Here is a 15,355-nt window from a genome sequence, read left to right on the forward strand (position 1 = left end):
ACCATGAATTGGTCCAAACTGGGGTTTTTAGAGGCTCCCTCCACCATGAATTGGTCCAAACTGGGGTTTTTAGAGGCTCCCTCCACCATGAATTGGTCCAAACTGGGGTTTTTAGAGGCTCCCTCCACCATGAATTGGTCCAAACTGGGCTGTTTAGAGGCTCCCTCCACCATGAATTGGTCCAAACTGGGGTTTTTAGAGGCTCCCTCCACCATGAATTGGTCCAAACTGGGCTGTTTAGAGGCTCCCTCCACCATGAATTGGTCCAAACTGGGGTTTTTAGAGGCTCCCTCCACCATGATTTGCCCCAACTCTGCTGGTTAGAGGCTCAATCCACCCTGATTTTCAAAACAAATGTTGGTGCCAACCTCAACTTACTACAAGGGCCAAATTCACTGCTGGTGACAAGCTCTCCTCACTGCAAGTGCCAAATACACATGTTTCAAGGTGTTTTCCTACTGTCAGAGAGGTGGTATTGAGTGTGTAAAGTGTGTAGTTGTTAGGCTGTGATGTTGGGGTAATAGAGGGTCTTTGGTGTGTTAGATGCCCCCAGACATGCTTCCCCTGCTGTCCCAGTGTCATTCCAGAGGTGTTGGCATCATTTCCTGGGTTGTCTTAGTGGACTTGGTGACCCTCCAGACACGGATTTGGGTTTCCCCCTTAACGAGTATCTGTTCCCCATAGACTATAATGGGGTTCGAAACCCGTTCGAACACACGAACATTGAGCGGCTGTTCGAATCGAATTTCGAACCTCGAACATTTTAGTGTTCGCTCATCTCTAATAATGATATCCAGTAGTATCAACACAATAGGGCTACACGTAGTATATTGTCTCAGGAATTGGAGTATTTGTAGAGGTTTCCTGTAGGGGATGTAGCTCAGTGGTAGAGCGCATGCTTCGCATGTATGAGGCCCCGGGTTCAATCCCCGGCATCTCCATGTTATGTGATAAACAACTACAAAAACATCAAAGATCCAGAAAACTGAGGAATGTGCAGGAATTCAGGAAACATCTGCCCGTCTGTATTATAAAGGCTAAATATTATCTGTTCACCATTTTAGAAGCCTATGTCAATAGTGAACACTAGGGGGCGGTGTAGCTAACACAATACATGTATAGAAATATCCAGTAGTATCAGCACAATAGGGCTACACGTAGTATATTGTCTCAGCAATTGGAGGATTTATAGAGGTTTCCTATAGGGGATGTAGCTCAGTGGTAAAGCGCATGCTTTGCATGTATGAGGCCCCGGGTTCAATCCCCGGCATCTCCATGTTTTGTCTTACATAACAATCACTAAAAACATGAATTTGTTCAACTTTAAGCAGAAATATCTAGATGTGATCCAAGAAACTGTAATATCTGATAAAGCAAGTATCAGAATATCCTTCACTGTCATGTGCAGTATTCCTAAAGATGTATACATAATGTGGCCAGTAGGTGGCAGTCCGCTCATACACAGAGACATCCAGGTATCTCCATGTTATGTGATAAACAACTACAAAAACATCAAAGATCCATAAAACTGATAAATGTGCCGGAATTCACAAGATGTCTGTCTGGACGTAACGCAAAGGACGGATTCAACTATCAAAATGTCATCCTGCATTTACGAATCCCCAGTACAGTCAGTGCTGGACACTAGGGGGCAGTATAGTCAGCACAATACACTGCCTGTGGTATAATGAACAGACATTTTTATTTATATAGGGCCCATCATATTCCTCCATATAACATTGACAGCCCTGCTGCCTCCACTTCTGCTTCAGCCCTCCAGGGAGCCCCGTCTGTCCCACATGATGTCAATGTTTCCTATTGGGCCCAGTCTTTACCAGTTCTGTCCATGGTTACAGACCTAAAATGTAGACAGAATTTTTTTCTGCCCTTTTGTATTTGGAGATGCTGGATCTGTGTATGTAGATATAGATATATCTGAAGACGGATACTGAGTGTGACATCTATAAAATAATACCGCCAATATAATAGAATAAATTAATCGAAAGTTACAGGAGGAGACGTAACAAGGAAATCCAGTATAAAATATCACGTGTCAGACATCTTGCACCGAGCCCTGGTCTACAAGGATCTGTGCCCAATATGTCCATACAGAAGCTGATCTCATCCTTGTGTGTTTCTGTGTATGAGCAGACTGCCACCTACTGGACACTTTATGCCTATATCTCTACAATATAGTGTATGGTGTGAAGGATATTTTGATACTTGGTTTATCAGTTAACCGGTTAAGGACCGGGCCCAAAAGTATGTTAAAGACCGGGCCTTTTTTTCCAAAACTGACATGTGTCACTTTAAATGGCAATAACTTTGAGACGCTTTAACTTACACAAGTGATTTTTAGATTGTTTTTTTCGTAACACATTATACTTCATGTTAGTTGTAAACACTAATCAATATTTTTGTATTTATTTATAAAAAAAACTAGGAAATTTGATGGAAATTTGAAAAAATTTGCAATTTTCAAAATGTGAAATTTTCTACTTTTCAGGCAGATAGTTATACCATCCAAATACATGAATAAATATTATCTCCCATATCTCTGCTTTATATCGGCATCATCTTTTGATTGTCTTTTAATTTATTTTGGACGTCACAAGGCTTCCAAGTGTAACAGCGATTTTCCAGATTTACAAGAAAATTCTCCAAAACAATTTTTTAGGGACCACTTCAGTTCTGAAAGTAATTATAAAGGCCTGTATAATAGAAACCCCCATAAATCACCCCATTTTCAAAACTGCACCCCTCAAATTATTCAAAACAGCATTTGGGATGTTTGTTAACCCTTTAAGCATTTCATAAGAATAAAAATAATATGGCAGTGAAATTTAGACATTTCATTTTTTTTCACTAATACATTCATTTAGACCTAAAATTAACACATTCAAAAAGTGTTAAAGGAGAAAATGCATCTGACAGTTTATTGTGCAATTTCTCCCGTACACAGAAATACCCCACATGTGGGTGTAAACTGATTTTTGGGCACACAGCAGTGCATGGAAGGGAAGTAGCGACACTGGGTGTTTGAACAGCAGATTTTGCTGGAATAATTTTCAGGCACCATGCCTCATTTGCAGAGACCCTAGAGTACCAAAACAATGGAAACCCCCCAAAAGTGACCCCATTTTAGAATCCACACCCCTCACAGAATTCATCAAGGGGTATAGTCAGCATTTTGACCCTACAGTTGTTTCACAGATTTTACTAACATTGGGATGTGTAAATGAAAAATTACTAAAATGTCACTTTATCTCCAAAGTTTTCATTTTCACAAGGGGTTAAAGGAGTAAAAGCCCCCCACAGTTTGTTAAACAATTTCTCCTGAACACGGCAATACCCCATATGTGGCCATAGTATGCTGTATGGGTACATGGCGGGGCTCAGAATGGAAGGAGCGCTATTTGGCGTTTGGATGGCAGATTTTGCTGGAATTATTTTTAGGTGCCATGCCGCATTAGCAGAGCCCCTAGAGTACCAATACAGTGGAAACCCCCTAAAAGTGACCCCATTTGGGAAACTACACCCCCCACAGAACATATCAAAGGGTAGAGTGAGCATTTTGACCCTACAGCTGTTTCACAGATTTTATTAACATTGGGCCATGAACATGAAAAATTACTTTTTTTCCAATAAACTGTCAATTTAGCCCCAAATTTTTAATTTTCACAAGAGGATAAAGGAAAAAAAGCTCCCTAGAGTTCGTTACACAATTTCTCCTGAACACGGCAATACCCCATATGTAGCCATAATCTGCTGTATGGGAACATGGCGGGGCTCAGAATGGAAAGAGGGCTATTTAGCTTTTGAAGGGCAGATTTTGCTGGAATAGTTTTCAGGTCCCATGTCGCATTTGCAGAGCCCCTAAAGTACCAATACAGTGGAAACCCCCTAAAAGTGACCCCATTTTGGAAACTACACCCCTCATAGAATTTATCTAGGGGTAGAGTGAGTATTTTGGCCTCACAGGTGTTTCACAGATTTTATTAACATTGGGACATGAAAATGAAAAATTACTTTTTTTCCCAATAAATCGTCCATTTAGCGCCATAGTTTTAATTTTGCAAATAGTTTAAGAATTAAAAGCCCCCCCACAGTTTGTTACACAATTTCTTCTGAACACGGCAATACCCCATATGTGGCCATAATCTGCTGTATGGGTACATGGTGGGGCTCAGAATGGAAAGAGCGCTATTTGGATTTTGGAGGGCAGATTTTGCTGGAATAGTTTTCTGGTTAGGGTCTCTGCAAATGTGACATGGTGTCCAAAAACGAAGAATCTAAATCTGCACTCCAAAAGCACATAGCGTTCCTTCACATCTGCACCCTGCTGGGTACCCAAATGGCGGTGTATGCCGACATGTATGACACTAGTGTACCCCGGATAACGGACTTAATGCCATATGTGGGTAGAAATGGCTGTTTGGGCACAGCCGGGGACAGAAGGGAAGGAGCACGATTTTGGTTTTTGGAGCACAGTTTGGTTTTTGGACGTCATGCCACTTTTGCAAAGCCCCTGAATTGTCAATAAAGTGGAATCCGCAGACATGTCACCCTATTTTGGACACTACCCCACTGATGGGATTTATCAAGTGGCGTAGCGAGAATTTTTAACCCTTGAGTGTTGCATTTATTTAGTTTCCAGAAATGAAATCGCAACTGATAGAGAAGTTAAAAATGAAATTGTTCCAGAGATTCGCCATTTTTGTGCCCAACTTATGTCAGCAGAGATACACACTCCAAAAACTGGTAAGGGGGTATCCCGGGCACAAGAGCTTTTAGAGCGTTCATCTCTGATACGAGGCGGGCGCAACATATTAGGCACTGAAATGACAGATTCCTGGAAAAATTGTTATTTTCACCTCTCACCTCGCTTCATATTCATTTATGGATAATAAGTTATAGCAACACTTGGGGGTTAAATGCTGTCTGTACCCCTGGAGAAATCCTTCAGGGGTGTAGTTTCCAAAATAAGGTCACATATCAGGGGATTCCACTTTACTGGCGTTTCAGCTCTGCAAAAGTGTCATGGCATCCAAAAACCAAACCGTCTGCGCTCCAAAAACCCAATAACCCTTCTTCCCTTCTGTGTCCGGCTGTGCCCCTATATCAGTTTATACCCACATATGACATTACGTCCGTTATCCCGGGTACACCAGTGTCATACATGTGTCATACATGTGGCATAAACTGCAGTTTGGGCGCACAGCAGGGCGCAGAAGGGAAGGAGCGCGATGCGGCTTTTGGAGCACAGATTCAGATGTTTGGTATCTGGACGCCATGTCATGTTTGTAGAGCCAGTAAGGTACCAGAAAAGTGGATTCCCCAAAGGAGTGACCTAATTTTGAAAACTGCACCCCTCAAAGAATTTATCAGGGGGTGTAGTGAGTATTAGTATCCCAGACGTGACTGCACAGCGGATGGCGAAGAGGGAATATATAAGCTGTGCGGAGGACATTGCAGACACCAAATTCCCTACTATGTCCCAGTAGCTCCTATGATTGGGGGAGTTGCTCTGGGGGTCACTTTGGGGGTCACTTCTGGTGTCTTTTCCCTCATAAGCTGTAAATCTGGGGTGTCCCCTGATATTCGCTCGCACAGCTTATATATTCCCTACCTGCCGCAGCCAGTTGTGATCTAATGATTTGGCGATTTTTGGTGGTTTTTGCCTTGGCATTATTAGATGTTATATTTTCTTTATTTTTCTGGTGACACGGCCATATAAGGGCTTGTTGTTTGCGGGATGAGATGCATTTTGTAATGACACCATCTTTGGGTGCCTACAACTTACTGAATACATTTTATTAACTCTTTCTTGCTGGATTAAAAAAAAAAAAAAAATCAATCCTGGCATTGAGTTTTACATTTTAAATTTTGCGCCATGCAGCGTACAGTATAAGCGACATGTGACCTTTATTCTGCGGGTCGGTACGGTTACGGCAATACCTCATTTATGTTATTTTTTTATGCGATACTAATTCTGTAGAATAAAAACACATTTGGGGACATAAATCAATGTTTTTTGCATCGCCATCTTCTGAGAGGCGTAACATTTTTATTTTTCAATTGACAGTGCTGGTTGAGGGCTTATTTTTTGCGGGACAATGTGCGCTTTTTATTGGCACTGTTGTGGGGTGCCTATAACTTTTTGATCACTTTTTATAGCATATTTTGTAGGATGAGATGGCAAGAAATCATTACTTCTGGCGAGTTTTTTCCGTGTTTTTTTTCCCGACGTTCATTGTGTACATTAAATATTATTTTAGTTTTATTGTACAGGTTGTTACGCACGCGGCGATACCAAATACGCATTACTTTTTTTATTTTTAGTGCTTTTTTTATATAATTCATTTTGTATAGAAAAAAAGAGATTTTTGGTCTTTATAACTTTATTACTTTTTTCATACACTTTTTTTTTTTTTTTTAACTTTTTTTTAACTTTTTCATGTATCCCTTTAGGACACTTGAATCAGTTGATGCTTTGATGAAAGCATCAACTGATTCTGCACAATAGCAGACAGGACACGAGCAGGACATGAGCCTGCTCGTGTCCTGTAAGCTACAGAGGAAGTGAGACACATCGCTCACTTCCTCCATCGCCTGGCAGGATCACCAGGTATGTGGGGGCTCCGGTAGTCTGGGGTCACTGGCCAGACCCCAGACTACCTTTTACTGACATTGGCACCCCCCGATCTCGCCGCGGGGGGTGCCCATCACCTTCAATTGTCGTCGGATCCAAGCACATGAGGCTGTAAATTTACGTACGGCGGTCCTCATGTGGTTAATGAGAGAAACCGAATCAATCCCTTTGTATGATAGGAACTGCTTCCACAAAAAATACTGGGAAAATTTGCAAATTGAGCCTAGTTTTGAAGACACAGAATTTGATTTATATTGTGCTGTGGAAGAACAAGAGACTATTGACGAAGAACCACTCAGTAGTACTGCTAAGTACAATCTGGCGTTCCAATCCCTAACTCAGTTGGCGGATATTTTATCTAATCACGGAACTTCAACCTTTCTAAACTACTTGGAAGAAATCAAGGTTATCCAAAACAATGCCAGACGAGGTTCTTCGTTATTACAACCCAGCTTGTCATAGAACCAGTCTGTACATCAAGATGTTGCAGGTGCTGAGACTTCAAATGTTCCGGATATAGTTGATGGAAATACACCACCTTCTACAAGCTGCAAATCTTCATCTGCGCGTCCGCAGGTAGTTGTACCTTTTCAGGCTGAAGGTATCCACAAAGAGGAGAAAAAGGGAAACAACCAAAACACAAAAAAATTGCAAGGAAATAGAGAAATGTCTGATTTGCCACTTTGATTTGGGGAAAAAGTCTAAAAAATTGACAACTTGTTTTTCTTGTTGTTCCACACTACATGAAGATTGTTATAGAGTGGATGGATGTCCGCAGTGCCAGGAAGATTAGCCATTGTAACATAAATGTCTTAATAAAGTGAAAATATACTGGGATAAATATGATACATCTGCAGTTCATTTAAGTTTATAGGCACGGTACACGGATGGTACCTAAAAATAGCAAGGAGTTCATAGGTACGGTACCTAGAAATAGCCACATCCAGATTTTAATTCAAATTATTATTATTATTTTTTTTTTCACACACAGTCACATGACCTTACTTCTGTGATGTCATAAAACTAGGATCTGCTTACCTATTATGTGAGGTTCTGTTCATATTTGCATATGATGATGTCATAATGCACATATTTGCATATGATGATGTCATAATGCACATATTTGCATATGATGATGTCATAATGCACATATTTGCATATGATGATGTCATAATGCACATATTTGCATATGATGATGTCATAACGGAACCCTGAGGGTATATAAACCCTGCGCGCTGTGACATCACAGCCATTTCTTGAGTTGATGCTTTTGCTGACACTTCACTTTGGTTCTGGAAGAGCGAACTAGTTTGTACTACATATCTAGTGATTACTTCCATTCATTCTTACTGATCTTTGATCAGGGCCCAGTAATATCGGAGCCACCTGAGAACTTAGTTCTCTAATATTTCATCAGATCCGCCTTGGTAACTAAGCCATGAGCGCCCGAGAGCTGCGTCAGCTGATAGCTGACAATGATACATGGCTGCGCCGACCGGAGAATCAAGGTAAGTGAATTGTTCAGGAAGAGAGAGACAATATTCCCCCCACCCTAGAGGAGATTTCCTGGGAGGAGTTATCCCTGGGCTCTGCTCAGCAATGTTTCAGGGTAAACAGCACATTTTCCATTCCTAGTCGTTTGGGGTGGGTTTTACTTTCCTCCGAATTCCACCCCTGCCCATGATAGAAAACAGAAGTTCTTTATTCAGGCAATTTGACAAACTGGGCCCCATAATCACAAAACAATAACCCGTCTAATACATAACTGTTATTCCCAATAAATCAATAAAAGAAATCCCAACAACGTTAAACCCCCCACTCTAAGGGTATGTTCACACGGAGGAAAAGGTCATGGAACATTCCGCAACAGGAAAAGACAAAAGGATATATCCAGCACTCGGAATCCGGCCTAATAAAAATAAACTTAACTTTTATTAAGAATTGGTCATTCTTCCATTAAAAATTTTTGATCATACGAGGGGTAAGCTAATGTCCCTTGTATGATCATAATTTTTTAATGGAAGAATGACCATTTCTTAATAAAAGTTAAGTTTTATCTTTATTAGGCCGGATTCCGAGTGCTGGATATATCCTTTTGTCTGTTCCTGTTGCTGCATTTTGGCTTAGCCGAGAGAGCCATTATCCGTGCACCGATCTTTTGGAATCCTGCTACAACGCTGACGGCTCTGACACGTGAGTAGTGCACTTCTAAATTATTATCATTTTTTCTATATTAAGAGCTGTGACCTTCATATCTTTTTCACGGAACATTCCATTTGAACATTCCGCGACGAAATGCCGATGCAGCATCAGTTTTCTATCGCGGCAACCCATTCCTGTGTAGGCCCGAATAAATGGTCAAGCCATGGAATTCACGGCTGATTCTGCCGCAGATATAGGGCATGTCGCTTCTTTTTTACGCTACTAGCTAGCGTTCGGTCCAGTTTCTTCATATCTCCCATCACTACCTTGTTCAGAAAAGAAACTGCCACCCCCCAGACCCTTAAAGAGGACCTTTCACCGATTTGGGCGTAGGCAATTCTATATACTGCTGGAACACTGACAATGATCTGAATTCAGCGCACTGTCGGCTTTCCCAATCTGTGCCCCGGGTAAAGAACTATCGGCCCTGGTACCGTAGCTCTTTACAGTCAGAAGGGCGTTCCTGACAGTCACTCAGGTACATCCTTCTCCACAGCAGTGCCTATTGCGCTGTACTGGGTGAGCTGGGAGGAACGCCCCCTCCCTCCTGATAATATTTGTCTATGGACAAGCACTGTCAGCTTTCCAGCAGTACAGAGTAACTGTTCAAGCATACATCAATATGATCAGCAAAGTGAGATTTTGCTGAATAGATTTCTGGCGAGAGGTTACCCTCTTTGAACGGGCAGCGGAACAAACAAGGCTAACCCCGAGAGAAACTGCCGCTATTATTATACCCTGGGGTCTTTTCAGACCCTGGAGTATAATAATCAGAGACTCAGGGGAGGTGAAGAAGCATAATAAACAGTGTAACTCACCTCTCCGGGATCCATTGTTACTCCTAGCACAGGCTTCAGGAATTTATGGCAATGTCCCAGACGTGACATCCCCACGTGACATCTGGGACATTACTGCTCAGATCTGTTTTCAGGGCATCCTGTCTTGGGCTGGTTAAGAGAAAAAATAAGGAAAAAAATAAACTGGTAAAATTGCCTCCCCTTTGAAAGTGCTGCCTGAGGCGGCTGCGTGACCTCGCCTCAGAGGCGCGGCCCTGGTTGGGGGAAAGCTAGCGCTCACCTGTGTGGAGAGGGAACTTATGGGCTTTAATCCTTGGTGGCCAGCGCACATACAAGTCTATGACAGGGAGAGGCTGTTGCTTGTGTTTCCAGTTAATTTAGGGAACTAACAGCCCATTGGGGTTAGTGTTTACTGGGGAGAGTGCCTTCTATGCCTCCCTGTTGTTCTTAATGGCATATGCTATGGACATGCATTAATCCCCGCGATTATCAGGTTGGACAAATATATCTCCCAAAGATCTTTGTTTGGCATTACATTAGGCTTCTAATCTCTATAAATCCCCATTAGATTATTATTGTTTTGGTCCCTGTATGATTACTATACACTATGAGCAGCGGGACCGTTAGGGCTAGTTCACATGGGGGGCAATGAGGCAGATTTTGACAGCAGATTTCACCTCAAAACCTGCCTCCATACAATGGTGGTCTATGGAGACTGCTAGCTTTCATTTTTCCGCTAGCAGTTTTCCCTCCCCTCTATTCACTTTAGGGGAGGGGAAAACCGCCTGTCATTTTCTGAAAAAAACTGCTCCAGAAAAGAACGCCTCAAGGTAAAAAACAACGCTTCCTAATTAGGAAGCGTTTTTTTTCGGGACCAAAATAAGCCAGGTGGTTTTTACATGTGAACTAGCCCTTAGCATTGGGGATTTAACATTGCTGGGAGTTCTTTTATTTATTTATTGGGAATAAAAAAAAAATTCAGACGACTTATTGTTTTGTGATTATGGGGCCCAGTTTGTCCAATATTAGTTGATGGCGTCCCTTCATCCAGTGAATGATATATATCTTTATTCAGGTTACTGTTGAACTTAACTATACTGGGGTCTCTTCTCCTCAAAACCCTTAGCAATAACAGGATCCATTCCTATGGGCTAAATGTGTTACCTTTATATATTTACAGGTCAGGCAGCAATTGTCCATAGACTGAGGTCATCCCTAGGACATCGTGGAGAACCTTCTACTGGACATCAAAGAAGCAGGAATCCTATCACTGCGAGGACAGGGAGACGCGACAGAGCTCCTCCACAGCACAGAGGACTAGAAGAGAGCAGGGAAAGAAGCCGCTCTCCATTAAGACCCGCCCCTGCAGAGCCCTCCAGAATAATAGGAGAGAGTAGCAGTGATAGCAGCCGTCCAGCAAGTGGATCCACAGCTGACACCACTGAATTTCAACGGCCAAATCCGGTTCCACCCCCTGAGGATCCAGTTCCAAGCAGATCTCCTGTATACTCCTATCCTGCAACCCGTGCATTCAATAGATTCATTCAGCTGCTGGACATGGGTGGGATGACCCCAACGTCACCGGCAATGCCACAGGGGCAACCACTTGAACCACATGCACAATATCTACTTTGGCAGGAGAGACGGCGGCGTCCGCCCAGCAGGAGAACTCTGCAGATTCAGAACTTACCCACTAGAGAGGTAATATCTCAGGAGGAGGCACAGTCATGTGTAATCTGCATGACTGAATATGAGATTGGAGAGCGAGTCACAGAGCTTCCCTGTACTCATAACTTTCATCAGGGTTGCATCTCGACCTGGCTCCGCTCTCACTCTCAGTGCCCCCTGTGCCGTAACCACTGCTTCCAATGAAGCCCCATGAAGGGCTATGAACAGAGACATCCCAAAATAATGGAAGGTAAGCTATCTATATTTCATCTTTTCCCTCCGCCCTATCAGATGTATGTGACATGTAACATAGAAATAATAACATTTTATCTTTTTCTATCCAGAAAGAATATCCAAGCCTGGAAAAAGAACAGCCTGAACTACAATCCGTTACAGGACACGGCAGCTCCAGACCCGGATGGTGCCATATACTTTATTCCATGGCAAATTCTTCCTTTAAAAAAAAAAAAAAAAAATGTAAATAAAAAAAAAAAAAAAAAAAAGATTGTGTAAATTGTTTTTACTTTTTTTACTGTATATAATAATATTTTGTGATCTAGGAGCCTATAATGATAAGTAAGACAGAGGTAGCAGTTACACCAAATACACGACCGCACCAACAGATATACATGGGCCTAAGTACACAAGGAGGCTCAAGGCCCCTCTGTTATTCTCCAACTCTCTCAAAACATCTGGGAGGGGCCCTCAGAAAGGTTGACTGCCTGGACTCCCAGGGTGGACAAGTGTCCTCAGCCCAGCAGAATAACATAACATGAGCACTCTATGTACCAGTCATATCAGAAAAGCAATGTGACTGACACATTTAGCATTAATGTCACAAAAATGGGGAGTGATCTGCAAAAAGGGGGTGTTCTCCCAAAAGGGTTTGGGCCGCCGGACAATTTTTACAAAACGCTTTGTGCACCAGGTCTCCCAGAGGCCAATATGTCAAATTTAGCAAGTGTTTGTATATGTAGACACAAGTATAATAAATGGCACATGGTAGGTGGGGCCCTGTTTCAGATTTTGAAACTGGTCCCAAAAACTGCCTGTATGAAGGTGAAGAGGGGACTAGAACACATTCACATTCAGACACTACAGACCTACACAATTCTGGACTCCTAAAAATCTGTTACAATCGTTCACCCCCTTCTGCTGCTCATACAGATGCTCCAGCATGTTTAAGGGGGAGTTTCATCAAATTGGAAGATGGCAGATAAGCCAGTCCAAGAGCAGATTATTTGTCACTGCTAGAGATGAGCAAACAGTTAAAGTATTCGATGTTCGTTATTTGTTACGAATAGCATCTCAATATTTGACTATTCGAAGGAATATCGAACCCCATTATAGTCTATGGGAGAAAATGCTTCGTTACAGGGGATCCCACCATTCGATGCCAACATGTCTGCAATGCAACTGGGACAGCAGGGGAAGCATGTCTGGGGACATCTAACACACCAAAGTCCCTCTATTACCCCACTATCACAGCCTAACAACTACACACTTTGCACATTCAAAAAAACCTCTACCAAAGTGGGAAAATATCTGGAAACCTTCTTTACTCCCCATATGGATGGACACAAACCCAAATTTAAGCTAAATAAACATTAACAAGCACCCCTTTAAATCACGTTGCCCATTACAATCACAGATGGAATAGGCAATGGGAAATCCAACAGTACCCACCCTCAACTGTCATTGTGGATGTGTGTGTGAGATGTGGTAAGACCTTTCAAAATTCACTTTTCTAGCCCTTAACATGAGCCCTTCCAAATTAGGTTACAGGTAGGGTTGAGTGATCATGTTCGGAAAGATCTGATTCCGATCAGCGATCGAGAAAATTTCACGATCGCCATCGGAAGTCCGAACACGATCTATTTATGTGGGATCGAGATCGGTGATCTTTTCCCACAATGCTTTGCTTAGCCTTCACACTGAGTATATGCTGTATACTCAGTGTGAAGGCTCCGCTACAGTTCTATAGGAATGAATGGAAGCAGCCGGCACACAGCTTTAACCCCCTGCGCGCCGGCTGCCTCCATTCATTCGAATGGGAGGCTAAACTAAACATTCCTAGCAGCTACTTACCTCTAGAGATGGCTGCTCCGGTGCCCTCCTTCTTCTTGCCTCGCTGCCCCGCCTCCCAGGTTAGTGTTTAAAGCGCTAGGTAGGCGGGGCTTGCGGCTTAGGAGAGTGTGGGCGGGTACAAGGCGGGGAGACGTGACGTCTCCCCTCCCAGTACCCGCCCACACTCTCCTAACCCACCCACACTCTCCTAACCTGGCAGGGAGGGGGCAGCGAACGGAGAAGAGCAGCGTGGAGCGGCAGCGAGGCAAGGAACAAGGAAGGCACCAGACCAGCCATCTCTGGAGGTAAGTGGACACCAGGGGGGAGTAAGTTCACCATCATCATCCTGCTGAGATGGAGCCACTAAACGAACCCTTGCCTTCAAAGGCATGTCTTGGAGCTGCGACTGAGCCAAATCTAAACACAGAGTCCTTTGGAACTGAACAAAATTCAAGGCTGACAGACCCAACTCCACATGCTGCAGCACAAGCAACCGGCAGTCAGACTAAGATGGTCTCTTCATCGAGCAAAACACAAGATTCTTTGGCAGCCTGCTTTGTCTCCCCGCCCAATATTCCTGGCAGGAGTGCTGAAACACCACTCTCCTCCTCCTCCGCCGTTGAATCGACCTCAGCTACTGTCGTGGGGAGACGTCAGCAGGCCGCGCTGAAGATCATCAGCTTGGGGGACAGACAGCACACTGCCTCCAAGGTCAGGGATGCCATCCTAGCTGAGATGGAAATGTGTTTTTCACTGCTGCACCTGGGGCCAGGCATGTTTGTCATGTGTGATAACGGCAGGAACCTGGTAGCGGCTCTTGAGCTTGCCAGCCTCCAACACGTTCCATGCCTGGCCCATGTCTAACTTAGTGGTGCAACATTTTTTGAAAACATACCCAAATGTACACGAGCTACTGGTGAAACTTTGTGCGCCCACTTTTGCAAGTGTACAGGAGCCGCTGCTAGCCTCCGAAGCCTCCAGCAACGCATCCATCTGCCAGAATAGAGTGTGTGAGCAGCAGAGACCTTTGATGGAGTACCATGTCCAAAACCCAAAGGTTCCTCAGAGTCAGCTCCCCCAGTTTCTGCACCATGAGTTTCCATGGGTGGCAGACTTATGTGAAATCCTTTCCCATCCTTTCCACTGGACACAAAACATTAGCATGCGCTCATCACAACTCCGGATATGGCAGCTGTGTTAAGCAGGTTGTAGGGTACAACGCAGACCAGGCCCGAGCTGTGGTTATGTGCGGTTTGCAGTAAGGGGACATTGAGCAATTGTAAGAGGAGTTGGTGGACAACGAGGCCACCGACCCGACATGGACAGGGGTGATGTCTAGCGGGTAAAGCAGTGTAGATGTCGAGGCAAGCTAATCAACAAAAAAAGTGGCTAGAAGAGGCATAGACTGGGGTGATGTCTAGGGGCGAAAGCAGTGTAGATGTGGAGGCAAGCTAATCAACAAAAAAGGTGGCTAGAAGCAGAGGCATAGACTGGGGTGATGTCTAGGGGCGAAAGCAGTGTAGATGTGGAGGCTAGCTAATCAACAAAACAGGTGGCTAGAAGCAGAGGCATAGACTGGGGTGATGTGTAGGGGTGAAAGCAGTGTAGATGTAGAGGCAAGCTAAGCAGCAAAAACGGTGGCTACAGGCAAAGGCATACAAAACTCTTCCCTGTTGCAAGACTTATTCCTAGGTCTGGGACGCGTTAATGGCCCCCCTGGCCAAATTACCACTACTGAGGGGCCTAGTGTCACCAGGAGGGACAAGTATAGGCGCATGTTATGGGAATACCTGGCCGGCCCCAGCTCTGTTCTCTCCGATCCCTCTGTGCTCTACAGCCTACACTTACAGTCCTATGAAAACGTTTGGGCACTCCTATTAATCTTAATCATTTTTAGCTCTAAATATTTTGGTGTTTGCAGCAGCCATTTCAGTTTGATATATCTAATAACTGATGGACACAGTAATAT

General features: G+C 43.6%; 2 non-coding genes across 2 annotated transcripts; both read left to right on the forward strand.

The window, feature by feature from the left end:
- The first annotated feature begins 869 nt into the window (after positions 1 to 869).
- Positions 870 to 941, forward strand: TRNAA-CGC (transfer RNA alanine (anticodon CGC)). Its single transcript has one exon. It is a non-coding gene; the product is annotated as a tRNA-Ala (tRNA).
- A 263-nt stretch (positions 942 to 1,204) lies between these two features.
- TRNAA-UGC (transfer RNA alanine (anticodon UGC)) lies at positions 1,205 to 1,276 on the forward strand. The gene has a single exon. It is a non-coding gene; the product is annotated as a tRNA-Ala (tRNA).
- Positions 1,277 to 15,355: the final 14,079 nt, after the last annotated feature.

Source organism: Leptodactylus fuscus, chromosome 3, assembly GCF_031893055.1.
Source record: "Leptodactylus fuscus isolate aLepFus1 chromosome 3, aLepFus1.hap2, whole genome shotgun sequence".
Classification (NCBI taxonomy): domain Eukaryota; kingdom Metazoa; phylum Chordata; class Amphibia; order Anura; family Leptodactylidae; genus Leptodactylus; species Leptodactylus fuscus.